Raw genomic sequence first — 13,371 nt, forward strand, 5'->3', positions numbered from 1 at the left:
CGGAGGGGAGGGGGGTGGGGGATTGGGATAGGCCGGTGATGGGTATTAAGGAGGGCACATATTGGTGCCCTGGGTGTTATATGCAAATAACGAATGGTGCCCTGGGTGTTATATGCAAATAATGAATCATGGAACATTGCATCAAAAACTGGGGATGTACTGTATGGTGATATATATAACAAATATATAATAATATATGTGATATATATGTAATATATATAATATGTGATATATTTATAATATATAATATATATAACAAAATAAAAATTATATTAAAAAAAAGAAAACCTGTGGTCCATCAAAGTTAGTAGATAATAGAGAACTAGCACTCAAACTATTGGACTATGAAGCATTCACTTTAAAGCATAGCAAAAATTCCAAGTAAACAGATATAAATTAAAAATATCAGCAGGTACCCAGGCCTTTTTGAAATGAAAAATTAATTTTTCTGTTTTGTCTGGCTTACAGCTCCATGTGTAATCCAATTGTCTTTCAATCTCCAGATAAAGGACCATTAAATCAGCCAGAGGGTGGGGAATGGGATTCTTTTGAACACCAGAAAGCTGGGGTTAAGAATACTCTTCAAGGAAAGTGTACTTTTTTTTTCCTTTAGGAAAGTATGTTCCTTTTTTGATACTGAATTTGATTCAAGAACCAAGGTTAATAAAAAAATTTTGTAAACAAAAATATTTCAGTTATTGGTGTAAGTTATTTCTATTTGGTGATTCAAGACTTGAGTCAAAGGGGGCAGTTTGATAGCAAGAACTTCTCTCACCTTGCACAATCCATGTCACCAGCCTCTGTGTTCCTCTTGTTAGAGACTCTGGGACCAAGATAAATTTTGCTGAAAATTGCTGCATCTGCTTTCTACCCTAAGCTGCCACTTTACATCTGATAAGAATTTGTACTTCAAGAAAATTAAATTGGAAAGTTTACCTTTTACTCTGTGTGAGTGTGATTTTGCTTCCTACTAATCCATAACATATCTATACTCTGATCCTAAAATTTCATGTATTATCCATTGAAGTGCCGACTCAGATCTTTATGCATATTAACTTAAATTTGATTTTCATAAAATCTATTCACAATGAGTTCAAGCAAACATCTGTATTTGTTTGTCTTTTGTAGAGAGCCAAGTGTCACTCTTTGCCAGCCATTAACCTCAGGCCAGACCAATATAATTAGTTTTGGTAATTACTTATAGTTTTTCAGGAATAATTGAAATTATTGCATCCTTGCTTCACTCTAGAATTAAATCAATGGATTCTTCTTGTGTGAGAACTTTGACCTTTAAGTCTACCTACTCACAGTATGTTCCATAACTAATGAGATATATTTTTCAAGTCTTCCTTCTCTATAGAAAAACATAATAATCGAAATTCTCTGAAGCATACTTAACTCAAAGACACTCAAGTATATAACTCACATTGAGGCCATTAGTTTTACATATTTCTGGTTTTGTAAGTTTTTACTTGTCTTCTGGGGCCATTTCCCTCTCCTACACATGTGAACACTGGTTTAAGAAATGCATGGATAGTGTTGTATGGTTCTAAGACCCTCAAGTTTTGTCAAGGTCTTTCAGTGTCAGTGAACATGCGTTTATACAAGCAACTAAAATGTCAATTTAAACTTGAAATAATCTCTCAAATCAGTAAGTGAATAATCAGCACTTAACTATAGATGTATTAGGATTGTTTCTCCCTTATTGTTTTTAGAATGGTATACAAAAGTACTTAATAATATTGACATTACTGTCAGACATAGCTGAGTTTTCTAGCCTCTCCCACTTATTTATTAGCTGTTTTGCTTTGGGTTATTTAATCTTTAAGTCCCTGATTTTTCATTTGTATAATTGGAATAATGCCTCATATCCTATTTTATTGATCTAAGAAGATAAATATAACTTAGTAAACTAAACATCTAAGAAAACAATAATTCAAAAACAATTATGAGTATCCCTTTTAGAAAATAGCACAATATAATTGAAGGATGGTTTGCGTTACTGTGCAATGTTTGGAAATGGCATTATCTACAGGATTCTCAGTTTGGTGATACAATAAAATCTATGTGATAAATCTATAGATAAGATGGTGCAGATCATAAGAGACAATCACTTTAATGTCAAAGGTTATACATGAGATGCAATTTTTTTCAATAATTTATTTACCAAAGTAATAAGTGCTCTTAAACGTTTAATGGCAAGTGTGTGTGTATATATGTGTATATATGTGTATCTATCTATCTATCTATCTATCTATCTATCTTTCTATCTATCCATCCACACATCTGTGTATAAAATCTGGGTGCTATTTTGAAGTTAAATATCTCAGTTCCAAAGAAAATATTTTCATTTGGGAAAGATAAAATCCAGATATTCAGATGAAATTATGTCCTATTTTAATAATACTTATCAGTAAATATCAGAAGGATTGGGGAATGAATTTCTAATAATCAACAGTGGAGCAATTGATTCTCTTTGAGAAAGGAAGCTGTATATTCTTTAAGCCAAACTGTAGCTGTTGTATTTACTTAAAAAAAAACATTGAAATAATTCATACACATTTGTTTATTGACTTCTAGACCACCATCGCCATTACTGAAGTAGAAACAAGAGATCGGTCTGTTATATATTATGGACAGCTTGCTTAGAAAATAAAGGAGCTCATTCGATGAAAATGTTATGTCGTGTTTATTGTGACACCAATGTAAGGTCAACTCTTTCTAAGTTGACCTCTACATTTAATGTAATTTCATTTAAAAATCTCTCAAGAAGTTTATGGAACGCGACTAACGGATTCTAAACCGCATAAATGTCCAAGAGTAGCCACAGTCAGCTTGTTGAAGAAGAATATGGAATGAGACTATCCTACTATAAGTAAGAATTATTATAAAGTTACAGTAATTAAAACCATGTGCCATTAGCACAGGGATTGTAACACCAAGTCAAAAGGACGAATAAAGAGGCTGGAAGCAGATCCAACAGTGATATGGGAACTCAAAATATGACATAAGTCATAAAAATCATTGGAAGAATTTTGGATACTTCAAATGATGATGGTAAAAAATGACTGTACATGTTAGGGTATAATAGGGATTTACTTTCCATACTACACAAAAACAAATTCCAGAAGTATTAATGACTTAAACAAGGAAAAATTCAATTTTAAAACTATTGAAAACCATTCAAGATTAGATAACAGAAGATTTAGGGTAAAAATTTAACTGCAGTTAAGAAATATAAAATCTTATGAAATTTTAGTCAGTAGGAAATCTTTAGTCAGTAGGAAAATACATTTACTTCGCTTACCTAGGATTTTAATAAATCATGATTGCATAATTATAATTGTGAATTGAAAATCACTAACTTCACTATGTAGTGATATATTGATGGAATGAAAGACAAGGTCTACAAATAAAATCAATTATATGGCTTCTGCCCATTAGTTGACATGTGAAAAAATATTACAACATGTGCTCCAAACAATCAGTGGATATACTCATAGATTAAGTAAGGGGTAAGATTTCCCCTCCCCCGCCTCACCCCAATAGACATATCAATGTAATATAATTCTCAAAAGAAAGATATATATTTTTTAGGGTTCAGTGAGTGAAGAAAAACATAGTGTCAAAAATTGCCCATCTCTCTGAGTATTTCAAATTGGTTTCAAGGCATCCCTTGCAAAGACTATAGAATAGAATAGTTACAGTTGTTTGCAGCATTTTTAAATTCCCTTAGAACATAGTTTAACTATAACTGAATTCTTATTTAAGAACTTATTTAAGAATTTATTTAAGAATTTAAATGGAGAGCAGACATGTTTCAAAATATCATGGAAAAAATGAGATGCCCACTTCTGCTGCTGTAGTCAGTGACCAGTGTCCAGTCTTATTACAGTGTTGTTTTTTTTTTTTTTCCTATACTGCTTCTTTCATGACAAGCAGAAACCTGTTCTATACTGGCCCATTTCACCAAGACTGTGACCTTGAAATGAGATCTCATGCTTATTGGCTTATTAACTCTTTTGGCAAACTCCTTAGAAATATTAGACTATACTTCTTATTAGTTCAAGTACTTAATCTTTCCTGATGAAGCAACTATAATGAATATTTAAAAGATAAGAAACACCCACCAATAATTACAAACTTTAAAATTTGTTTACAAAATAATTAAATGTAGCACAGCAAAGTTCAAGCAGAAGGCTTATGCAATCCAAAGATGATGTTTCAAAGTGTATTCTCTTTCCCTGTCACTATAAATAAAGAGCGAATTTCTCATGATGGTACATAATACCATTGTTATTCTGACCCAATGACTGTTCAGCTATAAACTAGTATCAGATTATGTAGTAATGCAATTAAGTTTATTCACATGTCATGTTCACCTCAGAAGACATCAATTGCTTTTACTAAACAGAAGTAAGAAAGGATGAAAAAGAGTAGTAACTTAACTGAAATTTGAATTATTTGATCTATATTCTGAAAAATGTAACACTTTCATAAACAGGTGACCTGGTTTAAAGTAAAATAAGAAATACCAAGCAATGTGCCAACAACTACTTTTTTAAAGATTTTATTTATTTATTTATTTGAGGGGGGAGGGACAGAGGGAGAGTTAGAGTCTTTTTTTTTTATTGTATTCAGTTAGCCAGCATATATAGTAGTACATCATTAGTTTCTGATGTAGTGTTCAACAATTCATTAGTTGCATGTAACACCCAGTGCCCATCACTTTTTAAGTGTATTTTTCTAGCATGGTACTGAGATAGGTGATATAGGATAAACATATCTGTCCTATATCCATATTATCAATGTCTTTACAATCTATATATAAAATTAAAAATAATTTAAAATTCATGAAAACAACATATGTATATCTCCTGTATTAATTTTTACCTGAGCTATGATACAGAGAGGTTTACTTCCCAACTCTCAAACCCCTGCTTCTTCCATTCTTCTTTATTTTGCTCAATCCCAATGCTTTTTCATCACTTGCATTCTTGGCCTAAAATCTTGAACTAGATTTTTTTCTTTTTGAAATTTATTTTCCCCAGATTTTTTGAGATGTAATTTACACATAACATAGATTTTGATATGACTGGCTTTCTCATCATTCACACTTCGACTAAAATGCCACCATATCAGAAAGTCCTTCCTTGACCACATTTCATAAATCAACAGTTTCTATTCTATCAAGTACTTTAAAATATATACTTATCAATTATATAATATATAATTTGTTTAATTCACATATAATAGAAAATAATATATTCGAACCTACAAAAATTACAAGAATAATAAAGGAACCCCTAGATATTCTATACCCACATTTGTACATCACTTACATTTTCTTCATTTGCTTCTTGTTATCTCTGTAAAAATACACAGAAAGACAACTTATTTTTTCTGCACCACTTGAAGGTAATTTGGAAACATTTCTCTGTGTTTATAAGTACTTTAATAGATTTTCCTAAGGAAAAAAAAAAGGCTTTCTCTTATGCGCTGATAGTATGGTTATGATGGGTGAAGGGACACTTACCATGATGAGCACTGAGTGATGTACACAATTGTGAAATCACTATATTGTACATCTGAAACTAATTTAACACTGTAAGTTAACTATGCAGGAATTAAAATAAAATTTTAAAAAATTAAATTGATAGAATTCTATTCTAATGGTTTGATGGAGCTGGATGATCGAAACACATTTAGAAATTTTGTACACACTTTGTTAAACTGTTGGTAGGCTGAAATCAGTCATGGTGAGAGTATTTAGTCCATGGAAATGGATGAAACACTAAAATTTAGGGCTTCTATTCTGGAGTTCCCAATTACTAACACACTACTATTATCTAGCCCAGAGCCCATATTCAAATTTTGTGAAGTTGCCCAATATTTTCCTTCAGAGCTATTTATTTTTCTCAGTCCAAGTTCGATTCAGGATCACATATTGCATTTATTGCCATACTTCTTTACTCTGTTTTTATGTGGAACATGTCTTCAACATTTCTGGGTGTCTCTTGACCTTGACATTTTGAAGAGTGTAGTTATTTTGTAGAATATACTCAGGGTTTGTCAAATGTTTCCTCAAGATTAGGTTAGGTTGTGCACTTTTTGCAGGAATACCACAAATGTGATGTTTTGTCCTTTTCAGTGCATCACTTAAGGGACACATGAGGACGGTTTGTCCCCAAATCAATAATGGTAGCTTTAAACATTTGGTTAAGGTTTTGTCTGCTGAGGTTTTCCCCTATAAAATTAGAATTTTCCTTCTTAAAATTAATAAATTATATGGAGCTACTTTAAGACTACATAAATATCCTCTTGCTCATCATTATTTTACATTCAAGTTTCAGCATTCATTAGTGCTTTTGTAACTTATATTTTTCCTATATTTAGAATTAAAGAGCTATATTTAGTTAGTAAGACTGTCCACTTCCACCATTTTATTTATGCTGCTATAAATGTACAGGTGCATATAACCCTCTGAATTAGTGTTCTTCTATTCTATGTATCAATTTTTTGTGTCAGTACCATATTGTTTTGATTACTACAGTTTTGTAAAATACTTTGAAGTCCAGAATTGTGATGCCTCTAGCTTTGCTTTTCTTTTTCAAGATTGCTTTGGGTATTTGGGATCTTCTGTGGCTCCACACTAATTTTAGGATTGTTCATTCCAATTCCAAATAAATGCTGGTGGCATTTTGATAGGGATTGCATTAAACGTGTAGACTGCTTTGGGTACTACAGAAATTTTAACAATATTTGTTCTTCCAATCCATGGATATGGAATGTTTTTCCATTTCTTTGTGTGCCTTCAATTTCTTTCATTAATCTTTTTTAGTTTTCAGAGTACAGGCCTTTTGCCTCTTTGTTTAGGCTTATTCCTAGGTATCTTACTATTTTTGGTGCAATTGTAAATGGGATTGATTCCTTAATTTCTTTCTGGTGCTTCATTATTGGTGTATAGAACTGCAACAGATTTCTGTATGTAGATTTTGTATCTTGTGATTTTTCTGAACTCACTTATCAGTTCTCATAGTTTTTTTGGTGGAGTCTTCAGGGTTTTCTATATAGAGTATCATGTCACCTGCAAATAGTGAAAATTTTACTTCTTCCTTACTGATTCAGATGCCTTTTATTTCTTTTTGTTGTCTGATTTCTGTGTCTAGGACTTCCAGTACTAAGTTGAATAAAAGTAGTGAGAGTGGACATACTTGTCTTATTCCTAACCTTAGGGGAAAAGCTCTCAGTTCTTCCCCATTAAGGAAGAAGTTAGCTGTGGGTTTTTCATAAATGGCTTTTATTATGTTGAAGTATGTTCCCTCTAAACCTCTTTTCTTAAGGGCTTTTATTATGAATCATTGCTGTGCTTTGTCAAATGATTTTTCTGCATCTACTGAAAGGGTCATATGGCTTTTATCCTTTCACATATTGATGTGATGTATCACATTGATAGATTTGTGACTATTTTACCACCCTTGCATCCCTGGACTAAATCCCGCTTGATTGTGGTGAATGACTTTTTTAAAACATTGTTGGATTAGGTTTGCTAATATATTGTTGAGGATTTTTGCATTTATTTTCATCAGAGATACTGGCCTACAGTTCTCTTTTTTCATGGTGTCTTTATCTGGTTTTGGGATGAGGGTCACCCTGGCCTCATAGAATGAATTTGGAAGTTTCCCCTCCTCTTCTATTTTTTGGAATAGTTTGAGAATAGGTATTAACTCTTCCACGGCTATGATATTAGCTATAGTATTTTTGTAGATGTTCTTTATCAAGTTGAGGAATGTACCCTGTATTTATATTTTTTAAAAGAATTTATGAATACTATTAAGGTTGTCAAATACTTTTTCTGCATTTATTGATACTATCATATAATTTTTCCTCTTTTGCCTATTAGGAAGATTACATTAATTGATTTTCAAATATTGAACCCAGTTTTGCATCTCTGAAATAAAACCATTATCAGTCATATTGTATCTTTTTTTTACATTTCTGATTTATATTTGATAATATTTTAGGGTTTTTTTGCATTGATATTTATGAGGGATTTATTGGTACATAGATTTCTTTTTTTATATACTGCTTTTGTATATATCTGCTTTTTTATATATCTGCTTTTGGTATCAGGTTAAAAATAGCTTCATAAAATGTGTTGGGAATTACTCTTTCCTCTTGTATTTTGTGGAAATGATTGTGTAGAATTGTTTATAATTCTTTTAAAATTTTAAAAATTGAGACATTATTGACATATGACATTGTGTAAGTTTAAAGTGTACAATGTGTAGGTTTGATACATTTATATATTGCAATATGGTTACCATAATAGTGTTAGCACCACTTCTATCATGTCACATAATTATCATTTCTTTTATGTGGTGAGAAGTTAAGATCTAGTCTCTTAGCAGCTTTGAAATTTATAATACAGTATTATTAACAATAACCACTACACTGTGCATTAGATCTCCAGAATTTATTCATCTACTATTTGCAAGTTTGTACCTTTACACAAATCTCCCTAATTTCCTTCCTTTCCCTCCATAACGGCCATTCACTATTTTTATGAATTTGGCTTTTAAATTCCACATATAAGTGATAACATAAAGCATTTGTACTTCTCTTTCTGAGTTATCTCACTTAGTACAATGTCTTCAATGATGACAATTCTTTTTTAGATGTTTGTAGAATTCTCCAGTAAAACCATCTTGGCTTGAAGATCTCCTTTTTATTTGTGTTATTGCTATAGATATTACATTATTTATATATTGTTCATCAGTCTCCTGGTGTTGACATTTTACTAGTTTGAGTGAAGTGTAGAAATCAAAATTATTCCTGGGTAGTCTCCTGCTTCTGGAAGGACGCCGTAGATACACTATTCCTTTTTCTTCCCATTAAACACAACTAAAATCCCTAGACATTATATATAAAACAACATAAGACAACACTGACAGTTGAAGAGAAGGCGGCAGACTGGCTAGGAACCTTAGGGTCTGCTCTGGACTGAATTGTGTCTCCCCCAAATATCTATTTTGAAGCTTTAACCCCCAGTGTGATTTAATCTAGTTATAGGGGCTTTATGGAGATTAAGGTTAAATGAGGTCATAAAGAGGGAGTCCTAGGGGCACCTGGGTGGCACAGTGGTTGAGCGTCTGCCTTCGGCTCAGGGCATGATCCCGGCGTTGTGGGATCGAGCCCCACATCAGGCTCCTCCGCTATGAGCCTGCTTCTTCCTCTCCCACTCCCCCTGCTTGTGTTCCCTCTCTCGCTGGCTGTCTCTATCTCTGTCGAATAAATAAATAAAATCTTTAAAAAATAAAAAAAAATAAAGAGGGAGTCCGAATACAGTCCTAATAGAACTGTAGCTTTATAAAAAAAGGAAGATCTCTCTCTCTCTCTTTACTCTCTATCAATATCTCTTTGCCATATGAAGACATAGCAGGATGGTAATTTCATGCAAGCCAGGAAGAGATCTCTCATAAGAACCTGACTATGCTGGTACCATAATCTCACATTCCAGCCTTCAGAACTGTGAGAAAATAAATTTCAGTTGTTTAAGCCACCCAGTCTATAGTATTTTTTATGGCACCCTGAACCAACTAATCCAGGGCCTGAGTAAAAATATGGTGAATGAAATGCTGGAACATCAGGAAGCAAGAACAGAAAGAGCAAAAATATGATTGAATATAATAAAATAGACTTTCCTTTTCCTCTTCAGCTTTCTAAATTATGTTTGTGGGTGAAGCAAAAATTATAACAGAGTCTAATGTGTTTCTCATTATATGTAGAGGAAATATTTGACAATGATATTATAAATGAAAGAGAGTAAAGTGATGTATTGTAGTCTTCATTTTTAAAATAACAGCTTTATTAAGATATGACTCACATACCACATGCTAGAGAAATATAATTAAAAATAAAATCTGCCAACCCAAAAGCCTTCTCCACAAAAGTAGAAGAGAGAAAAAACTGTTTTATTATCGGATAAGCATTAAAGTAGAATGTGATGCACATTACGGGCAATCTGCTAAAGCGACTGCAAAGACAGAAAGAAATTTTATCCTATTACATGGCCAAGCAGATACATCCAGTTGCATACATATTCTCATGATAAATGATAACTATTCCCCAAGTAAAAACATGACATCACCATTTGTCACACATGATTTATCCTAAGTTCATCTTATAATTAGGGTAGCCACTTGTGTTTGTTAATTGGTTTTAAAAAGGAAAATAAATTACTCATATCTTTATTATAGGAGGTACATTTGTAACTTGGAGCCTGGCATCAGCTAAAGTTAGATTCTTATCCTCCCACAGAAAACAGAAGATATGGGTGCTATCTTTTGTAATTAGTACATTTTAAAGAGATGGCTGCCAGGTTTTGAGAAAAAAATGTGGCAGAGAGAAGATTCACAATTACTTTTTTTTTTCCTTTTCTGTAAGTGTTCTAAGAGAGAGTGTAGTCTCTTTTTCTCTTTGTACCAAGAGAAATTATTTCATTTTCCTTATTTTTAATTTGCATTTGTCTTATACATCTAATTCACCCATTTAAAGTACAATTTGATAGTTTTTAGTATAGTCACATAGTTTAATAATTATCACAATCAGTTTAGATCATTTCATCCTCTAAAAGAAACCAGTTCCCCATTAGCAGTCACTCTCCATTTCTGTGACACTACCCTTCCCAGACCTAGGTAACCACTAATCTATTTTCTGTCTCTAGATTTATTCATTACAGACATTTTATATAAAAAATAATGCATTGTGTGATATTTTATAACTTGTTTCTTTCATTTAGCATATGTTTCCAAGGTTCATTCTGGTTGTAACATATGTCAGTACTTCATTCCTTTTATTGCTGCATAATATTTTGTGGTAGAGTTATACACCATTTTGTATATCTATTATCAATTGATGGCAATTCGGGTTATTTCCACATTTTGACTATTATGAATAATGTTGCTATGAACGTTCATGTACAGGTTTTTGTGAGAATATCTTTTCATTTTTCTTGGATATATACCTAAGGGTATATTTCTGGATCATATGATGACTCTATATTTATCTTTCTGAGGAACTGCCAAACTGTTTTCCAAAGTGGCTGCACCATTTTATATTCCCATATGCAATATATAAAAGTTTCAAATTTCCCACACCCTTTTAAACACTTATTATTATCTACCTTTTTTATTTTGGCCATCCTACTGGATGAGAAGTTCTATTTTACTGTGGCTTTGATTTGACTTTCTCTGGTGACAAATGTTAAGCATCCTTCCATGTACTTATTGGCCATTCGTATATCTTCTTTGGATACTGAACCAAACACTGCCCACAATGGGCAAAGGGAACCACTGCAAATGACTGGACTGTAGGAAAAGTGGCCAGGACAAAACAGCAGGGCACATGCAGCACATATAGGAGACACCCCTGAAGCACCAGGTTCTAGTGAACAGGGGATACTGAACTGCAGGGCACTACAGGACCTCTTTTTCATAAGGCCATACATTCAAGAGCAGGGGATATAGCTGACTTTCCTAAAATAGTGAAGCAGACACAGAGATTTAGACAAGGTGAGGAGACAGAGGAATATGTCCCAAAAGAAAGAACAGGACAAAACTACAGCAAGATACATAAGCAAAGCAGATATAAGTAATATGCTTAATATAGAATTTAATGTAATGAACATAAAGATACTCACTGGACTTGAGAAAAGAGTGGAGGACATCAATGAGACCCTTGTAAAGAAATAAAAAATAATAATAATCAGAGATGAAGAACACAATAAATGCAAATAAAAATACACTAGATGGAAAAAATAGTAGGCTAGAGGAAGAAGAAGGATGAATTAGCAAACTGTTAGACAGAGTAATGGTAAGTAATCAAGCTGAACAGGTGAGAGAAAAAAATTATGCAGAATGAGGATAGACTTAGGTAACTCAGTGACTCTATCAAGTGTAATAACATTTATATTATAGGAATCTCAGAAAGAGAAGAGAGAGAAAAGGGGACAGAAAATTTATTTGAAGAAACAATAGGTAAAAACTTCCCTAATCCAGGGAAGGAAACAGAAACCCAGATCTAGGAGACAAAGACAGCCTCCAACAAAACCAACCCAGGTAGGTCCACACCAACACAATAGTAATTAAATTGGCAAAAAGTAATGATAAAGAGAATTTTATGAACAGCAAGAGATAAAAAGACAGTTATATACAAGGGAAATACCATAAGGCTATCAGCTGATTTTTCAGCAGAAACTTTGAAGTCCAGAAGAAAATGACATGATATATTCAAAATGCTGAAAGGAAAAAACCTGCAGCCAATACTCTATCCAACAAGCCTATCACTCAGAATAGAAGAGATAAAGAGTTTCCCAGACAAACAAAAGCTAAAGGCATTCATGACCACTAAACCAGCCTTACAGGAAATATTACAGGACTCTTTGAGGGGAAAGGAAAGACCATAAGTAAGAGTAAGAAAAGTAGGAAGCACGAAAGCAGTACAAATAAGTATATCTGTGAAAATCAGTCAAGGTACTCACAAAATAAAAGGATGCAAAGTATGACACCATATATCTAAAACATGGGGAGGAGAGGAGTAAAGAATGGGTTGAATCTTAAGCGACCATCAACTTAATACAGACTGTTATTTGCAGCAGATGTTATATACAAACCTAATAGTAACCACAAATCAAAAGGCAATAATAGGTATGCAAAAAAAATAAATAGAAAGGAATCCAAGTATATCATTAAAGAAAGTCAACAAACCATGAAAGAAGAGAGCAAGAGAAGAAAGGATCACAAAAGAACTACAAAAACATAAAGCAAGTACAAAATTGCAATAAACACATAGCTATCAATAATTACTTTGAATGTAAAGGGAATAAACACTCCAGTCAAAAGACATATGATGACAAATGCACAAAAAACCAAGACCCATCTTTATGCTGCCTATAAGAGACTCATTTCAGACCTAAAGACACATGCAATTGAGTATGAGGGGATGGAGAAACATTTATCATGCGAATGAATATTAAAAGAAAGCAAAGATAGCAACACTTACATTGGACTAAGTAGACTTTAAAATAAAGACTGTACCAGGAGACAAAGAAAGACTCTATATAATAACAAAGGGGACAATCTAATAAGAAGATCCACCAATTGTAAATGTTTATGCACCCAACATGGGAGCACCCAAATACATAAAGCAGGAAGTAGTAAACATAAAGGAACTAATCGATAGTAATACAATAATAGTAGGGGACTTAAACACCATACTTATATCAATGGCTAGATCATCCAAACAAAAAATCAACAAGAAAACAGTGGCTTTGAATGATACAGTGGAACAGATGGATTTATCAGATTTGTT

This window comes from Ursus arctos, chromosome X, assembly GCF_023065955.2.
Source record: "Ursus arctos isolate Adak ecotype North America chromosome X, UrsArc2.0, whole genome shotgun sequence".
Lineage (NCBI taxonomy): Eukaryota > Metazoa > Chordata > Mammalia > Carnivora > Ursidae > Ursus > Ursus arctos.